General features: G+C 41.7%; 1 long non-coding RNA gene across 1 annotated transcript in view; it reads left to right on the forward strand.

Annotated features, from left to right (window-relative positions):
• The first annotated feature begins 414 nt into the window (after window positions 1-414).
• LOC148474879 (uncharacterized) overlaps window positions 415-24,936 on the forward strand; it is a 79,832-nt gene continuing 55,310 nt past the window's right edge. The window contains exon 1 of the long non-coding RNA XR_015872820.1: window positions 415-553. This is a non-coding gene — a long non-coding RNA (uncharacterized LOC148474879). The remainder of the gene's footprint in view (window positions 554-24,936) is intronic.

Raw genomic sequence — 24,936 nt, forward strand, 5'->3', positions numbered from 1 at the left:
AATTGAATGTATCACATGTAAGAAACCAGTTTATCTGGTTTTGACAAATGTATTCAAGTCTCTTTTGCTCCCACAAGGAAAAATAATTCAGACAATTAGTATGTTTGTGACAAGTCCTGATACACAATAGTTTACCGGGAGTATAACAAAATCAAACTCCCCAACTGTCCTGCTTTTAGTGAGACAGTCACGATTTTGGTGGACAGTTCCATGTTCAACCCAATTTGCTGGTTGGAAGGTATTCTGCTGCTTACAGACAGTAAAAATGGCATGTAATGCAGCCTCGTCCCCTGTCCCAATTTGCATTTTCCCTAGGGTTCCCCAGGTGCACAGGTGTAGTCATTACTCACTGACACATTTTAAAAGTTCCACAGGTGGAGCTAATTATTTCACTTGCGATGCTGTGGGCAGACCTGGAAAACATGCATTGTTTGGGGTCCTGAGGACCAAGCTTGAGAACCTGTGTGTTAGAGCATCCGCAATCCACTCCCCCCCTTCTCAGTTCCACCTCCCCTTCTACATTCTGACTTCTGCTCCATCCCATCTCCACCAGGTAGGGTTGGCCATCACTTGGTATCCACTGAAAGTCAGCATTGGTGGTTAACACTGATTGTATGAAACAATTAACACGGAACCATTAATGGTTTTGCCCACCGATGGTCGTCTCTGCTTTATTGCTCACTGTGTAGTGGACCAATCAGAGATGGGGGTGTTGCTTTGTTACGTTGGGGAGCAGAGCTGGGTTCCATGTTGTGGTGCTAGGGAGAAGAAAAAATAAACATTGTGGGGCTCTGTGCCATCAATAACAGATAACAACTAGATATCCTCCATCGATAAAAAAAAAACCCCCATCAACCATTGGTGTTCAACCATCGATGGTCATCCCAACCCCCAGGCTGACAAGTCGGACACTAACCTGATGGAAAGCCGCTGCGCTCTGGGCTTTCCTGAAGTCACTGGTGCAGCTTATGTGAGTTGGGGTGGCCATTGTTGGTGCAACTGCAGGAGAGTGCAGCACCTGGCTGTGTATGGATCTAAGGAGAGTGGTTGGTAGTGGAGCATGCTGAGGCTCTGCATTGGAGGAGCACTGAAGTTCTCTGCCTTAGGTGACTGACTGACTGCACCCTGTCTCTGCATTACATTTCTCCTTGTAATACTGACCAGAACCAATATTATCCTTGTCACCTACAGGCACACTCCTCTCTGGGCATAGTGCCAACATCACACCCTATGTCTGGCTGTCCTGCACTGCCCCTTACAAGATTGTTTAAAGCTAGGCGTAGGGACATTAGCCGGCTTTGGCATGGGTTCCATTTGTTTTATCAAAATTCATAATATCAACATTCAGCATGTTAACATTGACCATATCATTATTCATCCTGTCGACACATGTTGACAAAACAGTCCTGGCAGTGTCTTGTGGTTCAGCGATCAGGTCCAGCAGAGTCATCTGATGAAGTGGTTTTGGCTGTGAGTACGCTACCCCTAACCCTTTTCCACCCCAAGTGTCTAATCCTAACCGCCACTCTCGCAGCCTTACCTTAACCACTCTAGCAGCCTAACTCTAATTTCAGTATTGTGCAAAATGTCCACAGTTCACATGTTGACATTGTTAACATGTTGACATTCTGCAGATGCTGACATGTTCCATTTCTACATTGTGATTTTCGACATGGTGACTGCATCCCCTCTGGCAGATGTAGGGGCGTGAAAGAGACTGATGGCATAAATCTATAAAAAATATCCACTGAAATCTGACAAATAGACTGCTGGTAACCCTATGCAGTTTTGCCCACGCTCCCTGGTCACACTTCCTGTCCGGGAATCTGGAAATAAAAAGGTGGTAACTCTAATTTTCCCGATGTTGGGAGGTATGGTAAACCATAGAAGCTTGTGATATGTTCTTTATTCAGACACATTGGGGATGATGCTCATGCCCAGAAAACAGGTCGCAACTCGCACATATATATAGATTTGCCTGGATCTGACACAACAGCTTGCAAGTGGAGAAGGAAGGCGTAGCGGAGCATTTATGATGCAACGGCTTCTGTAAGCTGCTGCTTCTCGGCTGCTTGCAGGTCTATATTTAAAATGGCACCCGCAGTCAATGCAAAGCCTGGCGTGCTTAACACTGACTCCAAGTGCCGTTTAAAATACTCACTTGCAACCCGCCGAGAAGCAGAAGCCGCCGCTGCATCGTAAACTCTCCCCGTAGAGTCATTCTGAAGATGCAGACCCACACAGAGATACAAATATGCCTACCAATGCCGCATCAATTGCGGGTATCTGAAGGCAAGTGCAAATACATGCTGATGATCATGGTCGCTAGCAGTTTTTATTTATTGCAAATTTACCTCTATAGCTTACAGGTGTTTTTTGTTTTTATTGCTCATACATATATTACAATATTTTGGGGGATACATTTTAGCCATTTGTGCATATGCTACTCTTCTAGACCAGAGGGGAACGCTGCAGCATCCATGTGTGCGTCTTTTAACGGTATTGCTTTTGCCACTTTATGCAAATACCACTACAAGCCCTTCCCTGGTTACATGCATGCGTCTGAATACAGAAGGACTGAGACGCCCACTTTGCACATTTTTACCGCTTGGTGCATTTTTAGGCACAACCATCGGTTTCACTATCGAAACTTGCAGAATCTCCATCAACGTATGGCCATCGATGTGGTTACATGTCTGAGTTAACAACTACTTCGGTAACAGGCCCACAACACTCCCATAACACGCCCATAAGTCGCAGCGTCTCTGTGCATCCACATAGCCACCTCTCAGTCACTGCCCAGAAACTCCCAATACATTTTTAAAACATTTCTGAGACCGTCCATGTCAATCACAACTGTGCCCACAGACGCTGTACTGGAAACATGCGCAGTGCTCAACCGTGCCCAACATTGACATTGTGTCCAACTCCTAATCAGGCCCAATTGTGAATTTTTAAGTGAGTGCACTTTACTCAGGAAGCATGGTGCTTAGCCCCTTTCCCTTATGCCATTTTGCTCTACCCCTTCCATAATTGGTCCACTACCCACTTTTTCACACAACAGGCATATCCATCTAAAGTTCAAACCATTGATGTTTTAATGCCATCGATGTTAAGCACCGATGGTACTATTGATGAAGATCATCGATGGCTAACCTTTCAAAGGCCATGTCTAACTTGACATGTGATGAGATCTGTGTGGTTCTACCACATAGTGAGACCATGGGGTAAATTTACTAAGATGGGAGTTCTATTAAGAAGTGATGCTGCCCATAGCAACCAATCAGATTCTACTTCTCATTTATCTAGCACCTTCTAGAAGATAATACCTGGAATCTGATTGGTTGCTATGGGCAACATCAATTCTTAATAGAACTACCATCTTAGTAAATTTACCCCCATGTGTTTTGGCTGGCTTAATACTGCCTTGGCTGTGAAGGAATAAAAGAACAGCTTTTGTAATACCACATCTGCCCAGCAGGCAGACTCATCTTACATTACTAAGTTTTTGTATGGAATGCATCTATGAAGAGTAACATGGATAAATTTATATTGGACAAAAGATATTAGTGAAATGGTGTCTGCATTGGAATATATACTAATAAGCTTTATGCCTGAAGATGTTGCTTGTTGTTGTGAATGTATATACTGCATTCTCCTATACATTGCTTCAGTCCACAAAATGACTGCTTCCATTGTGTGAGAGTGGCAGCTGCAAAGGAGACTTATACAGCTCCTTGTGATATGATTCATGGCACCACACAGGTGGACCAGCTTCTTAGGACCCCATCTCAGTTATACCTAGCAATCTTCTACATAGAGATTTCATTGATGCGGAGTAAACACAATGAACTAGTTCAGATAAGGTGGAATATGGAGGAATTTCACGCATGCTGTTATCATTAACCAGTACAGACAAAGCATTACATGTCAGACAGGACAGTCAGCATTGCATCTATCATCAACATGCTCAATCATCATTATAAATAATTAGACATTACAGGACTGATCACCTTCCGCAATCCATACTTTTACTACAGTCCTTATACTGGGTGTGCTATAATATTTGACATTCAGATTGTTGACACAAAAATGTCAACATATTCTGAATGTCAACAGTCTGTGTTGGGGTTAGGGTAAAATATGCAAAATAATTGTATGTTGATTGTCGACATGTTAAATGTTGACATTATGAGCGCAAATATTTTGACCATGTCGACACTTGTGAATGTCAACATTTTACATGTCAGCCTAACGTCCATGTTGACATTCTGTCGACAATGTGAAATGGCAGCACTCATGTCAACATCCACAATAAAAGACTCAGGGGTCTATTTACTAAGCAGTGTTAGGAGACAGAGTGAAAAGTGATAAGAAAGTGATAAGGTGCCAGCCAATCAGCTCCCAACTGTAATTTTTCAAACACAGCCTGTGAGATGACAGTTGGGAGCTGATTGGCTGGTACCTTATCACTTTCTTATCACTTTTCACTCTTTCTCCTAACACTGCTTAGTAAATAGACCCCTCAGGGCCTGATTCAGCAGCGATTACAAAAGCAGCTACGTATGCAGATCGAGCAATTGTTAGCCATTGCGCATCCATATAAGCTGCACTGCACGTGCGCTGTGATCGCACTGCAATTATGCATGCACAGAGGAATCTATTGCAGAGTGAGTGACAGGCTGTGAGCATTTGGGAGTGGTTAGAAAAATGCAGACATGTCTGTCTGTTTGAACGCCGTTACTTAGGCGTGCATAAATTAGCCACAGTAATATTAGCCACAGCGATTGCATAAGCAGCTTGAGAGCCCATTGCGTGCAAGGAGACATGCAGTTTCTGCGGGTGGTCAGACTTGGTGTAAATGCTGCGTACCCGTGCGATGTGCGTCTATGGTACCGATGTTTATGCAGAAGAGTGATACTTTAGCGAGTGCTAAAGGGGATATGTCATCCTTTCAGTATTCAACAAACATCGGTAATCTAAGATCACCGCTGTTTGTCACTGCAACGCTCTCATCATCTTTAGATAGCGAGAGTGATATGGTCCCCATTGCCAGCAATAGGAACCCGGCAGCAGACTTTCCGGCTTCAGCGAAGCCATCCAGTCACTGTCGGGTCTACTCTGGGATAAACAGTCATGCACAAGCGCAGACTGACCGTCGCACATGCGCATGACAGAGTAGCTCCTCGCTGGCCGTGATAGGCTGCCAGCAACTGAACGGAGAACCCCGCTGACAAGGTTGGACGTCGCTGGATCTCGCCTGCCAAGTAAGTAATGATGAATACCAGTGACATATTCGTTAAAAATATGCCTCTGGTATTTAGTTGTGTTGTTACATGGGGCCCTATAGATGGATCACAGTCATTTGTCTTATTCTGTTTTCTTTCTAACAGGTAAATTACTGATTGGATGTTAATTTCACATAGTGAATGCAGCCACTATGTGCATTTTTGAACAGGAGGGGGCTCTTATGCAGATGTCTGAGGGCCATATAGCTGACGAGAGCCCACACCAAATTTGGTTTGTGGCTGTACCACTTTGGCAGGTCCAGCTGCCACCTACATGGCACCTTTGGTCTGTATAGCAGGTTAATCTGTAAATGAATGGTGATGTCACAGAGTGTGTGCAGTACAGTCACATGTACAAAGTTGGTCTTTGGCGAATGTGGCAGAAAGATTCAGGTGACCATTAGAGTATGAAGTGATTTAAAACAAATAGATTTTTATTACAGCAAAAAAGCGCAGCCAATGCAATAGCTTCTTACACAGGACCAGCAATATGGTAAGTCAAAGATACATACGCTCCTGTCTCTTCCACCTGAATGCAATGTCAGATTGGGGCATGAAGGGCCCATCAGGGGAATGCAAGTTGCTAGAAGGGGTGTGGCCTTCCATCCAGAGAGGAGTGGCCAGCCATTATAGGAGTCATATACTATAGTATATATATTTAAAAATGAACCTTAAAATTCATATTTATCATCTTTACCACAGTATCTCCATGTGTGGCCTTTATAAAGGTTAGCGGGCTCCCCAATGTGGCCCCCAAAGTGTTTCAGGTTGGCTATCACTGCCCTAGTGGATGCTCTTGCAACAAACCAGGCAAATACTGTATACCAGGGCCAGCTCGAGGGCCGTTTGCCGATGCAGCCGAAGGAGGGGAGCCACCTCATTGGGGGAGCAGTGCAGCTGGCAATGTCCCTTTTATGGCTGCTCCTTCTCTTCTCTTCCCACAGCACTTTTAAGCATGCCTTCTCTCTCCTCACAGACATTCTCTGCCAGCCTTCTCCCATCCCATAGCCATACTCTACCTATCTTCTCCCACTCCATGGCCATACTCTGCCTGCTTCCTTCTCCAGACCCACATACCTTCTAAGCCTGCCTTCTCCCTCCCCACATCCATTTTCTACCCACCTTCTCCCGCCCTACAGCCCTTCGAAGTCTACCTTCTCCCTCCCCACAACCACCATGACCTGCTCTCTCCCTAGTCACAGCCCACCGCCACCGTCCCATAGCCATTATTTGCCCACATTCACTTGCCCCACAGTCACCATGAACTGCTCTCTCCATTGGGATTCTCCTGGGATGAGATGGTTGCTGACGCTGGACAACTAATGGCCGGGCACCTGTCAGTAAGTATCTTACACTGCGAGAAGCCACAACATCCCTCCTACACCGGGAGCCCTCCAGTGCTAAGCGGAAGGAAAAATGCTTCAAATGTTGGGTTGTGGGAAGTGTTATGCCAGAAATTTGATGGGGTTGAACACCCTATTCTATATATGAGTTGTTACCATGAGAAACTAGGAGTATATTTACTAAAGGTAATTTTAATCTGCTGATTTCAAGGATTAGTGGCTTTTGACAACTTTGTACATAGCGGTCTGGGGCCGCGGACATTAACATCGGCCAAGTGTGTTCCATCAGGGGACCAAATAGGGGGCTATCTACTTAGTAATTTAATGAGCCAGGAATTCCTCCACTAATATTCTCCTGCGTTATTTAATCTGCTGACAATTACTAATGAACTTTCATGCCAAAGATTCACTTATATACTCCATTTATACTTTTATTAGAAACAGTTTAGCTACCTATTTTTAATGCAGACAGGCAACTTAATTATATAATTATATAGTATCAAAGATGATTGTTTCTGCCTATGTGATGTTTTGAATGTATTTGACTGCAGTCATGAATGCTTTTTTATGTAATAAATGTTTTCAAAATTACAGCCTTTGGGATACAATATTATTATTTTATTTGTGTTGATATAAGCACAGACACACACTTGCATATTTATCAGAAAAGACATCTGGGAACTCTCCAACAACTCTCCAAAAAACTTCAAAGGTCGAGAGGCAGGGCACCATCCAAATGGGGAACCTGTAGACCAAGATTACAATGGCCACTACAAGGATGCACAAAGAAAGCCTCCTGTTCTTCCCATGCCTTCAATAGATTGAAATTGTAGATCTGTCTACCTAAACATGAGTCAGGTTGGGCGATCTCATAGGTTACCTCTCTTATCTTCTTATTTACTTTAAAAGGTCCTTGTCACTTTGCTAGTAACTTGCTTCTCTGGATGGGCAATAGCAAAATTACTTTCTCACCTGGTGCAAATACTCTAGTTTGGGCATCGCGATAATAGTGATGTTTTGGGCCTCTTGGGCTTTTACCAAATTATCCCAGGTGAGTTGACCCAGCAGGTCCATGTGGATACGCATCTGGATTACATATCAATTGAGGCTCTTCCCCTCTGTTGGTTGTTCTTTCCAGGCTTCTCAAAGAAGGTTGAGAACACCTTGTGGTTTCCACCCATAGAGAAGCTCAAAGGGGGCATAGTCGGTAGAAGCCTTAGGTACCTTCATGACTGCAAATAACAAATATGGGAGAAGCTCATCCAAGTTTTTCTCTGTCTCAAACTTCTTCAACATGGATTTCAGTGTGCGATTGAATCTTTCCACTAAGCTATTATTTTGAGGATGGTATACTGAAGTACAATTGGGAGGAGAATCAATTGAGCAGAAGACGGCTGGTTAACCACTCTGGGCAGGCGGCACAAAACCGAGAAACTTCATTGTAAACACCTAGCCAAAAAAATTGAGTGGTTATTCTTTCCACCATCTTATCATGGTTAAAATGGGTACCCTAAGAAATTGCATGGGCTAAAACAAAACTTGCTTTTTGATGGGGCATGGAATGACGGCCTGCCGTACCACCTCCTCCATTTTTTTGTGCTTGTCTAGGTGATATAAAATCTCTAAGAGCAACACAAAACAGGGATATCTAATTCATTATATGGGACAACATGACACTGTCCACTGAGAATACATTTTCAAAGGTACCTTTTAGAGCAGGGTCTTAACTTTTCCCCTTGTGCCTCTGAAAGTGAACACCTTTTTCATTGATATCACTTATCTGCACCTCAACACTATCATCACTTCTCCTGTGGTCACAGGACACTGGTATGGCTATTAGACACATTAGAATTCCTAAGCATCACAGCACAGTAGGGTTGATGTGTCAAGCAGTGAGAAGAATGAAAAAGTGGACCAGGAGAGAAGTTGCCCAAAGCAACCAATCAGCATCTACCTATCATTTCATAGAAAGTACTTGATAAATGCTTCCTCAATGATTGGCTACTATGGGCAACTTTTCCACTTGTCCTCTTCTCCACTGTTATCACAAAATATTATAGTTAGATAAATCAGCATTCTTAGGCACCTTATCATGGTTAGATAAATCATCATTTATAGGCACAGCATTAGTATGCACATTAAAAGCAGTAGTGTTATATGGAACCAACTTTTGTCCTACCAGAACTTTATGAATAATCCCTCCTGTTTCGTTTCCGGGATTTAGGAGATTTTACCCGAGACAGAAACAAATCCAGGAAGAAGAGAAAGGTCTCTCCAAGGGTCACTGCGGGTCCCTGGGCAGGCACATCTTCATCATGTAGGACAAGAGCCCGACATGTGACAAGTGGGGCCAATCAGGACCTATTAACACAGGGGCTGGTTACAGACACACACCCACATGTAATTTGGCAGTCTTTCTGCTGATTATCAAAGGGACCATAGTATAATCTAGCTATGCCTGAAGAATGAAGAAAGCTGCAATCAGAATCAGCAGTGCATTTGTAAACAGCCAATTAGGCATAGTTCTCTAGAGCTGTTGACTGTTATCCCCATCATCATACACTCTTTGCACCTGCTCTTGAAATGAGGCATATATGTGTCTGTGTCCTAATTTGTCTGTGTTGACATTTGCACAAACATGCCCTTACAGTATTTGGCTTATTTTACAGCACTCCTTTCCTCTCCTGTCCCGCCACAATCATGCAAATCTGCAAAGGTGCATATGCATACTGGGCATGTACTCATTGATTCCAAGCAAGTCTCTGGCATAGTACTTACTCTGCATCAGACCCACAGAGCAGGAACATTACAAGTCACACGTAGATAGTAAATCTGGTTACACACTGACAGATATATTGGGCGATCAATTGATCGGCCAATATATCTGGTACCTGTCGGGCCAGTGTGCGCCAGCGATATGTCTGTGAACGCCGTCGTTCACAGACATATCGCGTCGGCTGTGCTGCACAGCCGATGGACAGATATATCTGCAGATATATCTGTCCACCGCAAGTGTGCACAAGCGATCAGATGATCGCCCGTACACATGCAGCAGCAGCCGCGAGGAAGAGGGCGGACCCACCACCCGGCCAACGGGACCTGCGGCTGCCTGAAAGATGTTGGTCGTTCAGTGTATATGAATGACCATCATCTACAGATATATCTGTAGATCACTCAATCTGCAGATATATCTGCTAGGTGTGTACTCACCTTAAGACTGTGACTTAATGAGGTTGTCGTGTAGTGTGTGTAGCTTTTTTGACAACTTTTAAATGTTCCCCTCCAGGACATTTCCCAGATGGGAGATGCAGCTTATCACTGTGGAGGGTGGAGCCAGATGCTTCTCAACATTAGACCTCACCCCCACATAATATCATCTCCATATCATCTCCTGATATAGCATCAATACGCCAAGTGGGTACTTATATCATCCCTCTATAAGAGATACATAAATATCCTTTAGTAGGAATAGAACTTTAATCAAACTTTCGGATCTATATGTTGACATTTTGAGCATATCCAGAGAATTTATCTGATGTTTTAAGTTAATTGAGTTAATATCACCAGTTCAGTGAATACATTGTTCCCGTTAAGTAGCTGAAATGCTTCTTCTTATCTGTTCCCTTTCATAAAACCAGGGGGAAAATTTTTTTATATGTGCACCAAAAATGAAAACAATAATAATGTAGTATAGAATTTTTGTTGTTGAAATGATCAGGTAGTGGGATAGGATATAAATACCGTCTAGTATAGGAATAGGCAGACGTGGATTGAACCCTTTATAGAGAAATTAATTTGCAGAATATTGCAAGGTTTAATATTACTAGATGTTCATGTAGTTTGTTGTACAAGGAATTTCCAGTGTTCCAGTAAAATATTTTTCTACATGTATGTATTACATGTAAATGACTATTGTTTAACAAAGACAAAAGACCGAAGCAGTGAGGAAGTATCCATCTTCTCCATTAAGGTACGAAAACAACACCCATCAAATGGGGTATCACAGATGCAGGGGGATGACCTACACTTCCAGGAATCTGTGGGACTACCAGAAATTGAGGAGCTCCCTGGACATTACTGGAGAGTAGGCAAGTATGGTTTGTAGTACAGTCAAACATTGACTATGTCCAGTGGCGGTTCTAGGGGCGGGCTAACTGGGCCGTCGCCCGGAGCGCCGGCCCCTAGAGGGCGCCACTGAGTCCCCAGAATGTAAAAAAAATAAGAAAATCCCACAAGAAAAAACAAACAAAACAGAGCTGGTCCCTGAACCCCACCCGCTAGCCGCCGCATGGAGGCTCCATTTGCCGGACGCCCGCTGATATTTGTTGTAGGGGCACTACTACTGTGGGCATTGTATTAAGGGCACTACTACTGTGGGCCTTGTGCATAAGGGGCACTAATTTGGGCATTGTGTAAAAGGGGCACCACTGTGGGTCATAACATAAATAAGGGACTACTGTGTAGCGTAATTTGAATTGGGGATAATGTATTATAAAGGGAATTACTGTGTGTGGCACAATATATTATACAAGGCATTACTGCATTTGGCATAATGTGTTATACAGGGCATTACTGCATGTGGCATAATGTGTTATACAGAGCATTACTGCGTGTGGCATAATGTGTTATACAGGGCATTACTGCATGTGGCATAATGTGTTATACAGGGCATTACTGCGTGTGGCATAATGTGTTATACAGGGCATTACTGCGTTTAGCATAATATGTTATACAGGGCATTACTGCGTGTGGCATAATGTGTTATACAGGGCATTACTGCATTTGGCATAATGTGTTATACAGGGCATTACTGCATGTGGCATAATGTGTTATACAGGGCATTACTGCGTGTGGCATAATGTGTTATACAGGGCATTACTGCATTTGGCATAATGTGTTATACAGGGCATTACTGCATGTGGCATAATGTGTTATACAGGGCATTACTGCGTGTGGCATAATTTGTTATAAAGGGTATTACTGTGTAAGACATACTGTGTAAGGCGCATTACTGCACATGGCAACTATTCGCCACAAGGGGAGAGCTGGGGGTGTTCCGCAAGAACACGCCCCCTTTCCAGAAGCGCTCACGCTTGCAGCACGCGCAGAGGAACGCCATCTTAAAAAAAAAAAAATTTGTGGAGGTGAGGGGGCGCAACTGGGAACTTTCGCCCTGAGCTCCACAATGTCTAGAACCGGCCCTGACTATGTCATAGGTTCTCAAACACGGTCCTCAGGACCCCACACAGTTCATATTTTCCAGGTCTCCTCACTTAATCACAAGTGAAATAATTAGATCTACCTGGATCTTTTAAAATGTGTCAGTGAGTAATGCTGTGCATAATGTTCCAGGGCGGAATGCACCAACGTCAGAAATGCGGTCAAACCCCCCAAAATGTAGTGTTTGACCGCATTTCTCCTATGCACCAAGCACCAGAATGCGATACATTCCCGGAGCTCGGACGCGGTGGGTAATGCCATTAGCCTATTAAGCATATGGGCTTATATTCGCAAAGTGATGTGAGAGGGATTCAACGCATGCAAATTGCGATGCATCAAGCATCCCGCCTCCAGTATTAGAAGCACTGACACTCCTCCTGTAATAGGCTATCAGCTCACGGCAGGAGAAGCAATTGAAAAGTGTACTTTTAAAACAGAAAAGGTTGTGCAAAAATGGACAAGCCTTCCTTTACCAGAGAACATTGTAACTGCCTCTTTAATTTTTTCACTGTTCTTCCATGAATGACTGGCACTTCCCCTAACCAGTGATCAGCGATGTCTCTACCTTTACTTTGGTAAATTAGGACAATAATTGAGTGTTTGTGCGTATAAATACTGCTGTGTGTTCTTTTCATCCACACAGACTACAGCCACAGCCAAGGTTGACAGCTCAGTAGCAATGATTTGCAGGAACTCCCTACCACTGTTTTTGTAATGTTAATGTACACTAAGGACAACTGGAAAACCCCTTGTTCTCTTATTACCTGATCTATACAGAAATAGCTAAAACATAAGGAACATTGTATGCAGCATAAATGACAAATAATGAGGAACAACAACTTTTAAATATAATAATTCAACAGGAGAATAAGCTTACACCTATCTAATTATAATAAAATATTTCTTACTGCAAAAACTGCGGGTGTGTGTCCTTATACATGTGTGTGTGTATATAGAGCTCTCGTAAGGCAGAAAAAATCATTTGTACTTTCATTGCTGAGATGCTTTATTCAGACATTTAATTAGCAAATATAATCAATTGTATTACAATTTTCATAATAATTAAAGTAGTGGGGGGGGGAGGTGCTCAGGTGCAGACGCGTACCAGAATTCACTTGTATAAACTAAGGAGCACAGCCTGTTTTTGGGAAGTATTTCCATGAAAACATGTTGAACAACCATTAGAGAGGTTGCAGACCAAGATGGAATAAGAATCCTGGGAATGTCCTGCCTTCTAATTCTTTTGTCCACTGCCCTAATTAATTACAGCTCTTATGTTTTTTTTTTGTTGGAGTTGTAGAAGACCTATACATATCAGGTTATTTAGTGCAGACCTCCTCCTCCAAATTCATTATGTCCACCCTTTGAAGCTCATTTAAAGACACTGTCAGGGGTGCAGCTAGGGGATAAGTAGGCAGGGCGTGTGCCAAGGGTGATTGTAAAAGGAAGGGGGGTGCAAGTGGGAGGAGCGTGATCGGGCAGTGCAGGAGGTGATGAAATGAAGGGTAATGAATGATCAATTATCACCCTACAGATCAGCTGCGCTGTGGCTCCAGACAGCAAGTCTATTGCGCAGGCTCACACTGCAGGGAGGAGGGAGATGGAGCTGAGAGGAGGGACCGGAAAGGAGAAGGGAGGCAAGGCCTGGAGGAGGGGGAAGGTTGAGTCTACTAGTGTAATCAAACAGGCAGCTGTGGAGTGGCTGCCTGACCGGACTCTCAGACAACTGAGAGACTGCTCTGCTCGCCCCGGATTAAATGACCCTGATTAGTAAGAGTGGGGATGGATTAGGAGAGGGAATCTTAGGGCTCCATTTAAGAACGAGACATAACCCCTTCAGCTAGAGCTGTAACTAGGCATTTTAGTGCCCTGGGTGAGTGACAGAAGTGACGCCCCCTCCTCTGCCAGATAATATAGAGAGCATTGCAGTGACCTCCACATAATACAGAAAGCGTTGCAATGACTGCCAGATAATACAGAAAGCATCACAGTGACTGCCATAAAATCCATAGAGCATCGCAGAGACTACCAGATAGTACAGAGAACTTTGCAGTAACTGCCAGATGACACAGAGAGTGCTGCAATGAAAGGGTCTACCCGGGTCGTGCATCCTGGGTCCGCTACTCTGGTTGCGAACATGGTTAATTCTGTGTCTGACCCAGGTAGACAGCATTGTTAAAGTAGCAGAATGCCAGATCACCGGCACTTGGGAGATGATGTAATCTCCGAGCGCTGGCTAAGGGATGACCGCCAATAACCCAGGTCCAGCCTGCGGAGTGAGCAGGGTTTCAAGCAGCTGTGATACAGCTTGAAACTGTGTTCAATAACCAGGGTTGGAACCGGGTTTTAAGTTTGAAAGGGATATAAGTGACATGTCACCTGCATACATGTTGCGCTGTAGCTACGGATCCAGAAATCAGGGTTTTTCTATATATCCAATATTACAAATGTGATATTTGTACAGTAAATATAGGTAAATAAAATAATGTTATTAATCAAATGAATATCTCTATAGAGAAAAAGTGTTTAAATAAACCTGAACTATCTTGCAATAATTTAGGTCACAACACATAACTTTCTTCTTTTTAATCACACTATATTACCTTCACTTCTAGTGGTCGCTTCACTCCTCTATTGAGACTACTGTGCATTCATGGTCTACTGGGGACGGTTCCCATAGGCTACAGCAGCACACCACCATCTTTAGATGCCATAAGCTGTGGGGGCCAGCAACCTCCTTAGAAACCCATAGGGGTTGTAGCTATTTTCAAAAATGGAAGGACCACAGTATATATCAGAGATATCTACTGCGATCCATCCATAGCACATCTGGGGGATACTTAATATTTACGCATATTCACCAATAACGGGTGTTTTCAGGAAATATGCTGCAAATATTTAATGATAAATATGTTATTATTAATGTTTTAATACATTTCTAAGTTTTGTTTAAGCCTTCTGATGGAGGATAGCCACTTCCACGATCCATGATGTCCCCACCCAGCAAGAATGGTGCTCTGTCTGTATACATCACATGCAGGCACATCTCAGGTTACCTTTGTAAGTCAGATCAGATCTCATTATCTAGGATCTAGTGCGCAACATTGCCTTTCTCTCAGCACTAGTAACAGGCAGCTTTCTATTGCTCTGTTGTTCCTGCATGCTTGTAGGGGGGAGATATGGAGGGAAAAAACAGAGGAAATATGAGGTACCAGAGGGAACTGTAGGACAACTTTTACACCCCCTATATGACAATCATATGGTGGTCACTGATGCTCTCTGTATTTTATAGCTGTCACTGCACTGCTCTCTGCATTATATGGCGGTCACTGTGATGCTCTCCCTATTATCTGGCAGTCACTGTGTTGCTAGATGGTAGGTGAGAAAGTGTTGTGTAAGCAGTGATACTTACCTTTGTGTCTCGAGGCAGTGGAACCTGCAAGCACCAGTTAAAAGTGAAAACACCACAGAACCACAGATTAAATGCTGCAGGCACTGGCATCTTAATATAATGGGGCAAGATATGGGTGTTGCCCTCATCCTACAAACATTTTAGTCTTTGAAATGTTGACATCTGTAATAAAGCAAGCAAGGGTGATGACCATTTGATGGAAAGCCTAGATTCACCCCTGGATATTACCCTCCATCACTAACTCTTGTTTCTGCACATCTCCCCTATAGTTGCACCTTTATTGATGGCCTAATCCATGTGATTCTTGTATAACTGAGAGCAACTTCACTCTCTCTCTCTCTCTTTCTCTCTCTCACAGATCTCTCTCTCTCTCTTTCTCTCACAGATCTCTCTCTTTCACACATACTAATAAACATGTGTAATAAATGCAGCATGTACAGAAAAATAATTTTAAAGTATTAAGAATATATAGATTTCAAAATGTTACAATTTAGAGGAATCCCTTTTGATTTATTACTGTTTACATAGAAACACCTGACAGAACAAAGTATAACAAAGTCCATTCCTTGCTTAGTGATCATTGCATACTTTTACTTTCTGTAGTAATGATTTGCAGACTATTATTTTATAAACCTCTTATATGTGAGCCCAATATAACATTTTGTACTATCCAGTGGTAACCCCAGCAGTGAGCACCATAGAAGCAGGATCACATTCCTCACTGTAGAGAGTGAGATGGAAAGTTAGGAATCCTTACCCTATCGGGATGCTGGCATTGGGATTCTGACCGCCAGGATCCGGAGCACCTGCATCCTATACCCAACCCTTCTTAATGTTGGAACATACTTGCCGATATTATGGCTGCCCCTGCCAGTGGCATCCCTCCCCGCTGTGACACCCAGCGCAGGGAGGGATGCCATGCTGCCCAAAATGGGGTGTGGCCTCATGGATGGGGTGTGGTCTTGCTAACAAGGGGTGTGGCCTGGCGGCCCTAACCCCTGCCCGTGCCGTGTGTATCATCACTGTGGTGGTGGGGGGTGCCGGCGGTGCGGAGTGCCTGCTCCCTCACTGTGACAGGAGCCAATTGTTGCACTTAATGCTACAGTGCAGCACCCAGTTTCTGTCACTGAAAGGGAGCCAGCACCATGGTGTCACTCCTCGGCAGGTGACACCCGGGTGCGGCCCGCACCCCGACTTGTGATGCCACTGGCCCCAGCTGAAATAAATAACACTGTAAAATGAGGGTGGGGCCACGATGACTCCGGTCAATGCAAATCATTTCAAAATTCCACCCACTTTACTCAGGAAGCAGGCAGCATCCGGGATAGGGGGAGGAGGCTGACCTACTGACCCTCATAGTCTAGGAAAGCCACGCAAACTCCAAGAGTCTTCCAGACATCCCAGGATAGTAGGTGGGTATGTGTAATCAGCAGGCCTTTGGTAAGCTCCTTCAAACACTTGCAACATTTCCCCTTTCAGATTAATACCTGACCAAAACTTTTTCCATTCACTTTCATTTTGAATGTTGTGTCTAAGACCAGTCATTTGCTTCAAAAACATTAACAGATGACCTACAAAAAAACCCTATGATAACGTATTTATATAGTATTCTTACTTAATCCACTAAATGTAGAGTAGAGATGGGCATTTAAAGCAATAATATGATAATAGCTATTACTGTCAGACTAAGCGCTTCGTGAAAGACCAATGGAGGGTGTAAGTATAAGTGCACACTGTACTTATTTGGCCAGAGAGCCATGTATAAAGGTGAAAATTTCTAATGAAAATGAAATTGTTGCTTAATACTTATATTTTAATGTTCTGGTCACGCATATCAGTGTCATATAATTATAATTATTACAGCTTAGATCCACAAGCAGCCTGCGCTTGCACAAAGCAATGTTAGACAATAAGTAATGATTTCCCCTAATTAGGATCGAAGGCCAGGACACAATCCTATTGCTCTTTTTACAAGGGTCACACTTTGTGCAGAATGCTGCAGGATCACATTCCTCACTGTAGAGAGTGAGATGGAAAGTTAGGAACCCGCAGAGATCAGGTAGAAAGAACACAGGGCTGAAATACAGACTACTAGTAACATACAGGAATACACATGTAAAGGTCTGAAGCTCTATGAGATCAGGGTTATATACTGGGGAACAGGTTTCTTCTATTCATATTACTGCCAAAAACCCCATTGAAGAACCTTGCTGAGAACAGCTGACACCCACCAGCTTACATCTGTTTTATTTTTTAAGAATAAAAAAACTAAAAAAAAGGCATATTTACTCCACCCCTCCCCAAAATTGATAAATAGGCCCCAATGTCTTATTCAATTATATGTATAATTTGCAGGGCACAATAAGGAAAATATTAAATGGACAAAGCAGGAGGTATATAAGCATAGGGTACAAAGGGGTAGGTTATTTTGTTTGTTTGTTTGTTTGTTTGTTTGTTTAGTATGGTACATGCAAAAGCCCAATAAAAAAAATGACTGCCTTTGCTATGTAATGTGACAGTACACAATGTTTGCTTAACGCAATAAACCAGTTCATGTGTACATGTGTTTCATAACACTGTTTCAATGCAGAAAGCATGTTAAGTCTCTAGTTATAAAATATGAATTGTGCTACAGAAATAAAGTGAGAAATGCAAGGGAATAATACGTTCTGCCATGAAATACAGTTCCCATGAAATTTTGCCACCACTTCATTCATTTGTAGTATGGACCTTGAGGGTATGTATGTACAATAACTCATTCCTACTTTTTTTTAACTGTCCCATCTGGGAGACTGGGATGGTGTGGGGGTGTGGCTTTGCAGATTGTGTCATCACAAACAACCCACCCCAGTGATTTGGTCATTTATGAATCTTCCGGCCATTCCAGTAGAGCATGCTACTCCCAACCTGCAGATCTGCATTCAGCTGTAGTTGGCATGTGTTACTATAGCTAATTATTGAGATCACTGACCTCTGTGGGAACCTAGCTATAGCCAGATAATTAACTTATTCTGCATTTGTATGTGTTGTTTTATACCATATATGTCACTGAGAAAGATAAATTACATGTAACTAGTTAGTATTCCCAAGTGTAAGTTTTAGATCATACATTTTATGTTCTTTAATGTGAAGAAAAAGGTAAACACCCCAGTTCCAGCGCTATAATTAGTAAGATACTTATAATCATTAATAGGTGCTGTGTCCTGCAGTGTCCAACGGTTTAAAGGTTGGTCTTTTCCTCAATAAGCAGGATTTTCATGTAAGAGATAAAAAGGTATATAGTGCAATACCATTTAATCACATCAAATAACAACATACATCAAAGAACACAGTATAAAAACACAGTATAAAACTTGGTGATGAATAGGAATATAATTGAGGATCCCCAACCAGCTGGAGGACAACAATTACCGGATCTCAGAAGAAAGCTGGCACAAGACAGATCTTTTTCCATGTGATTCAGGCACCGTGGTCCTGCGTTGTATATCAGGAGCAGGTTCACTGTCAGCGTCCCTTGTAGATCCGCAAATGTGTCATCAGGTTGGGTCCCAGACAAAGCAAACCAACGCGTTTCGACCCGTATCTGGGGTCTTTTTCAAGGTTAAAGTTCGAATGATCATAGTGCATATTTCAGTCCATTAAATACTTGGTGTAATCCCGGTATATCGGACGCAGCTGGTCTCTAGACAAAAAAGACTACAAATCCCATGACCACTTGCTGCGTCCGATCAATCTCCTATTTGTCAGAAACGGACATGTGGTTACTCCGCTCGGCATATCCGCAGCGTCACTTCCGGTAAGTATCCACGGCAATCAGACGCATACACGGGACGAAGACTACACGTCCCTTAATCCCTTGCTGTAGTCAGCTGATTTCCTCTATCAGCAGGCGGGCACGTGACTTCTCCAGAATTGCTTGGTTTATGTTTTGGAATAGCCCGTTTTTATATAGCGTCACTTCCGGAATGTGGCTATGAAATCCAAAGTTGTTTACATACTTCTAGGGAACGAAGCCCTTATTTTAATTCACTCCATAATGCAATATAAACAAAGCCAGCGGAAAGGGCAAAAGTGCTGTATGCTTGGTGATCGTTATTCTATAATCAACAAAAACAACAATAAATATCACATTTTAAATTATCATATTTAAAATACATATAAAAAATACATATAAAAAATTGATCCCCAACTATTAATAAAGTGCACAAGGTGAAAAGAGGAATATAGGGAAGGTGAGCAACAAGGAAAATAGCAGCTGGTTACAGAAACCATTTTATTTCAAAATCGAGGTTTAATCCTCCTGGTTTTAAAGTGCCCAGCTCATAGATTTTTTTCATTTCCGCCTTAGCTAATTGTTTTGATAAATCTTTTTGTCTCCAATTTCCTTTAACCCACATTAACCCTATAAACCTTCTTAAGGCTGATGGTAGACAGTTATGGCATTGTTTGAAGTGACAGGACAATGCATGCGTTTCTAGGCCTTTCCTTATATTACGTAGGTGTTATCCTATTCGTAATTTTTAATGGTCTAGAAGTGCATCCAATATAGTACAATCCACATTCACACTCAATAGCATATATCACACTGCTGGTATTTCAGGTTATAAATTCTTCAATAGAGTGTGTTTTACCATTGATATCTACTTGTATGGTTTTTGTTATGCCGTTACTTTTTATATGTCGGCATGCAATACATACTCCACATCTGTGGAAACCCTTAGATCTTATGGTTGACATAGTTTTTAGTTTTGGTAACGTACTCTTGACTAATGTAGAGCTTAAAGATGGTGCTTTTCTGTAGATACATTTTGGTTTTACTGGTATTATAGAGCCAATAATAAAATATTCCAATGTTTATTCAAAGGATCTTTCTGTAAAATATTCCAATGTTTATTCAAAATTCTTTCAAAGGTTCTATATTGGCAACTATATGTGGTGAAGAAAGCCCAGTCCTTCGGGCTATATTTCTCCAATTGTACATTTTTCATTTTGTTCTCCAATAGTTTTTCTCTAGGAATATCATCTACCTCTCTAATCACTTTCTCCAAAGTTTCAGAACCGTAACCACTAGATAAAAATTTTGTTTTAAAATTCTGTGCCTGTACATTGTAGGTGTCATTCTTACTACAATTACGTTTGAGATGTCTAAACTGGCTGCCTGGAATGGCACTAAGCCAGTTTTGATGGTGGCAACTATCGGTCTGAATGTACGTTTGGGAATCGGTAGGTTTGGTAAAATTCATAGTATTTAAAACTCCTCCTTCAACAAATAAAGTGATATCTAAAAAATTCACTGTGCACTCACTAGATACAAAACTAAAATCAATGTTAAGAGGATTATCATTTAAATGTTTAAAAAAATCATTTAAAAGGTCCAGGCCTCCTTTCCAGAAAAATAAAACGTCATCTATATACCTAGACCAGGACACCAGGTTCGCACCGTAGGGATTGTTGTTCCAAATCTTTTCTTTCTCCCATTGTCCCATGAAAATATTTGCGTAACTTGGTGCGAACCTGGTGCCCATCGCAGTCCTGACTTTTTGGATATAGAAGGTATCGTTAAAATTAAAATAATTATTATTCAAGATAAAAAGTACCCCTTCTACAATAAAATCTTGCAGGTCTTGTTTAACAGTACTTAATTTTAAGAATTCTGTAACTGCATTTATACCATCCTGATGGTTTATAATGGTATATAAGGACCGAACATCCGCTGTTACCATAATTAGACCTTCTTCCCATTGGATTGATTCCAATTTATTTAAAAGGTCTTTTGTATCCTTCAAATGGGATTTATTGGTAATAACTAAAGGCTGTAGGTAAAAATCAATGAACTCGGATAAGTTGGCTGTCACCGAATTTATGCCGGAAACAATTGGTCTCTCTGGCGGATTTTGGGGGTCCTTATGGACCTTAGGAAGTATATATAGAACTGGAATTGTTGGTTCCATCGTTAAATTAAATTTGTACTCATTATCTGTTAAGGTCTCCGAACTCTTATATCTCATCAACATTGTTTGAAGTTTTTTTAAGATCTCCTCCGTAGGGTCCATTTTTAACTTTTCATATAATACTCTATCCTGGATTACAATCCCGCCGCCTTTGTCGGCGGGTTTTATTACAATATCTGTCATTCCCTTTAATTCTTTTAGTGCCATTCTTTCTTTGAAAGTTAAATTAGATTTTGATATTTTTGTATCCATTTTCTGTATATCTTCATGGACCATGGCTGAAAAGGTGTCTATAAAATGTCCTTTTACGTGGGAAGGGTAAAAAATACATTTTGGTTTAAAAGGGGTATTATTAGTGAATGTAAATTCACTCTCTATTACATTCGTTTCTTTGCTCAAGAAGAATTTTTTTATAGATAACTTTCTGATGTATTTTTCCAAGTCGATAAACGTTGAAAACTTGTTTAAGCCTATAGATGGTGCATATTTCAGACCCTTTTCTAATACTTTGATTTGGTCTTTTGAGAGGATGTTTTTGCTTAAGTTAAAAATTTTAACTTTTTATGGTTGAGGTGCCTGAATCACATGGAAAAAGATCTGTCTTGTGCCAGCTTTCTTCTGAGATCCGGTAATTGTTGTCCTCCAGCTGGTTGGGGATCCTCAATTATATTCCTATTCATCACCAAGTTTTATACTGTGTTTTTATACTGTGTTCTTTGATGTATGTTGTTATTTGATGTGATTAAATGGTATTGCACTATATACCTTTTTATCTCTTACATGAAAATCCTGCTTATTGAGGAAAAGACCAACCTTTAAACCGTTGGACACTGCAGGACACAGCACCTATTAATGATTATAAGTATCTTACTAATTATAGCGCTGGAACTGGGGTGTTTACCTTTTTCTTCACATTATTTATATTTGGAGGGCAGAGGGCACCTCTTGAACATCTTGTGTACCAGCTGCTTATTTGGGCACTCACCTCTTTTCCTTTAAACTTCTATTGCCCATTTTTTGTTCTTTGTCCACTTTATTCTATGCACAACACTTTGGGGGAAATGTATAAAGTGGCAGTTTGGTAAAATGTGCCCTTTCTGGCGTGATTTTGGGTGACATGCAAACTGCCACACTTACTAAAGGAAAATTGTCAGATGATCACAGCAAAGCTGTCATTTTACAAATCAACACACCACAACTCAACATCTTTTCATGTGACAAATACAACCCACTGGGTATATAAATCTGCAGTTACACCAACCATAGGAAAACCCGACAAAAAAAAAGAAAAAATAGGTAAAACAAAATTGGATGTGAGAGGCAAACTGCTGAGATTTGAGCTATCTTGCCAGTCAGCATGTCAAAAAAAAAGAGAAAACCTAGAGAAAGTAAATATTATATCCACTACACTAGAGAAATAATGGGGGGCTTATTATAAATTATTATAAGAATGGTGAAAATGGTAATGAAAGAAAATAGAGGTGGCAAAGATAATATTGATATATTATGGGTATGGATAACATTTATTAAAATATTTTTAGGGCCATTATATTTCCTATTATAATAAACTGGCCATTATATTTATTACTAGTTGGGGTATCCGGTGTTGCCCGGGTTGAAGAATGGACCTTGAAGTACATCTTCAGCGTAAATTTTTTACATTGCAGACCAATATAGTAGAGCATGGCATATGGAAATGTGCTTGGAGGAAAGGAGTAACTGTCAGTGCAGGTGCAGTGTGACAGTTGATCCTCTGATTCACTGCTATTTATTGTTCTCTTTCTCCTCTCCCACATCCCCTAATCTTCTCTGTTATGGCTGTAACCCCATGCTGTCCCCCCGACTGATTTTTTAAATTAAGCGATAAAACTGCTTAGGCCAATCACAGCAGACGCAGCTCCAGAACAGCAGCCAATCATCAGATCCTGAGATGAGCCCCCTGCCAATAAGATCAAGTTCAAAATTCAGACCAGATCTCATTGGCCGCTGCTAGACTGCAAGCTTTTAATGATTGGTCTTGTGTCCATGACAAATTAACTGCGGCTGCTGTCAGTGGGCTAAACAGTGTTAGCAACCGCTTTGCATGCTGGTCTTGGTCAATGCTAGGAGATTGAGATGCCAGTGTATGCGATCATAGGCTGCACAGGAATGTCTGCAGCTGGTATTTAATTGCTGGGATTCACACTAGTTGCTCTCTATGTTCAGCAGCACACCTGTAACTCATTTTACTTGCAGTGGGTTGGTCCTAATTGCATTTTTATTATTGGTCTGTGTGTGTTAAAAGGGAGCCAGGCCTTCACCTCTTTGTCAGTTATAGCTTCATGCCTTGGTGGAAGCATGCTGATTTGAGTGCCTGGTGAGTACTCTGGTATTCTGAATCTCTGTGTGCTTTCCAGTTTGATCCATGGTCTCCTGCTCCCTGCAGCACCTGTTGTTAAGTATCACTTTACTTAATATTGGAAAAGTGTAATTGTTTGCAAGTACCATTATCAAGCTATCTGTTGTTACAGCTCCTGCTGCTATTATCAAAAACAACGAGTTTATTATACAGTCTCATTGTACTCACATTTTTTATTCTACTAATCCAGTATTAACCCTGTGATTACCCGATAACTGTATAAACATCTACTATCCTTTTAAGACCTGGTGGTATCTCAGTACCAGTTAGAGCATCTCTCTCTATGGGAAAATGGCAGGTGTTATAGGCAGAAGACCTCTGTAGTGTGGTTCTAGAGGTTTTATGCATTTGCTCATGTGTATCATAACAAACACTTAGGCCTGTATTCAATATTGGAGTGAAAAGTCAGTGCTGGACTTTTCTCTCCACAGCAGAGCTTTTCTGGGGATAAAGTATTGGGCGCGTGCCCGCTTTATCCCTGCATTCAATTTGGAGCCGGCGAAAACAGGAGCCTGCGGAACGGTAAGTATCGGGAAAAATAGGGGAATTTTCGGGAATTCATCCTGGGACCCCCCTAATGATGTCCAGACATGGGGGATCACTGTGGGTACCCCCGTTTAGCCCTGCAGAATGTGTTCTGCATTTTTAAATAGTTATTTTTAAATAGCCACGCCAGGTGTTTTTTGCCAGGTGTTGTGATGCAGAAGAGCACTTAGATTTTTTTTTTTTCGTTTTTTAAAGTGTTCCCATCAAATTTGGGGTACATGGAAATGGGTACTAGCATATTTTTAAGTCCCTAAACTAATTTTAAAAAAATTAAGCAAAAATGCACCTGCCGCTAATAGCCTATTCTACAAAACACCTGCCACATACTTACAGAATACCCCCGATATTATTTAGCTATATTTAATCACTGTTCCCCATTTATATATTTTTTACCCCAAAATTAAAATAATTTTTTTGGGGTGTCCCTATTTTTTTTAAAAAGTTTTTCTGACACAGTTTGTTTTTAGGGACTATTCCCAGGAGTGCAGGCTATTGTTTTTAAGCCTGCACCCCTAAACCCTAAATTCTGTACTTTTTTTCGCCAGCTAAAGGCTAAAACTTATCCCCGTTTTTTTCGAACTGCTGAAATGTCTTTGAAATTGAATACGGGGATAATTGAAAAATGCGATAATGACGTCATCAGCGATAATTTATCACCGATTTCAACTTTTTGCAGCCTAATTGAATACCCCCCATGGAGTTAGTTCCTGTGCAGGGCTTGTGCAGCTGAGGCCACCCCTGTATGCTGCTGCAGCTGCTGTAGCAGTGATGAGGAGTA

This window comes from Taudactylus pleione, unplaced genomic scaffold, assembly GCF_031769625.1.
Source record: "Taudactylus pleione unplaced genomic scaffold, aTauple2 ptg000803l, whole genome shotgun sequence".
NCBI lineage: Eukaryota > Metazoa > Chordata > Amphibia > Anura > Myobatrachidae > Taudactylus > Taudactylus pleione.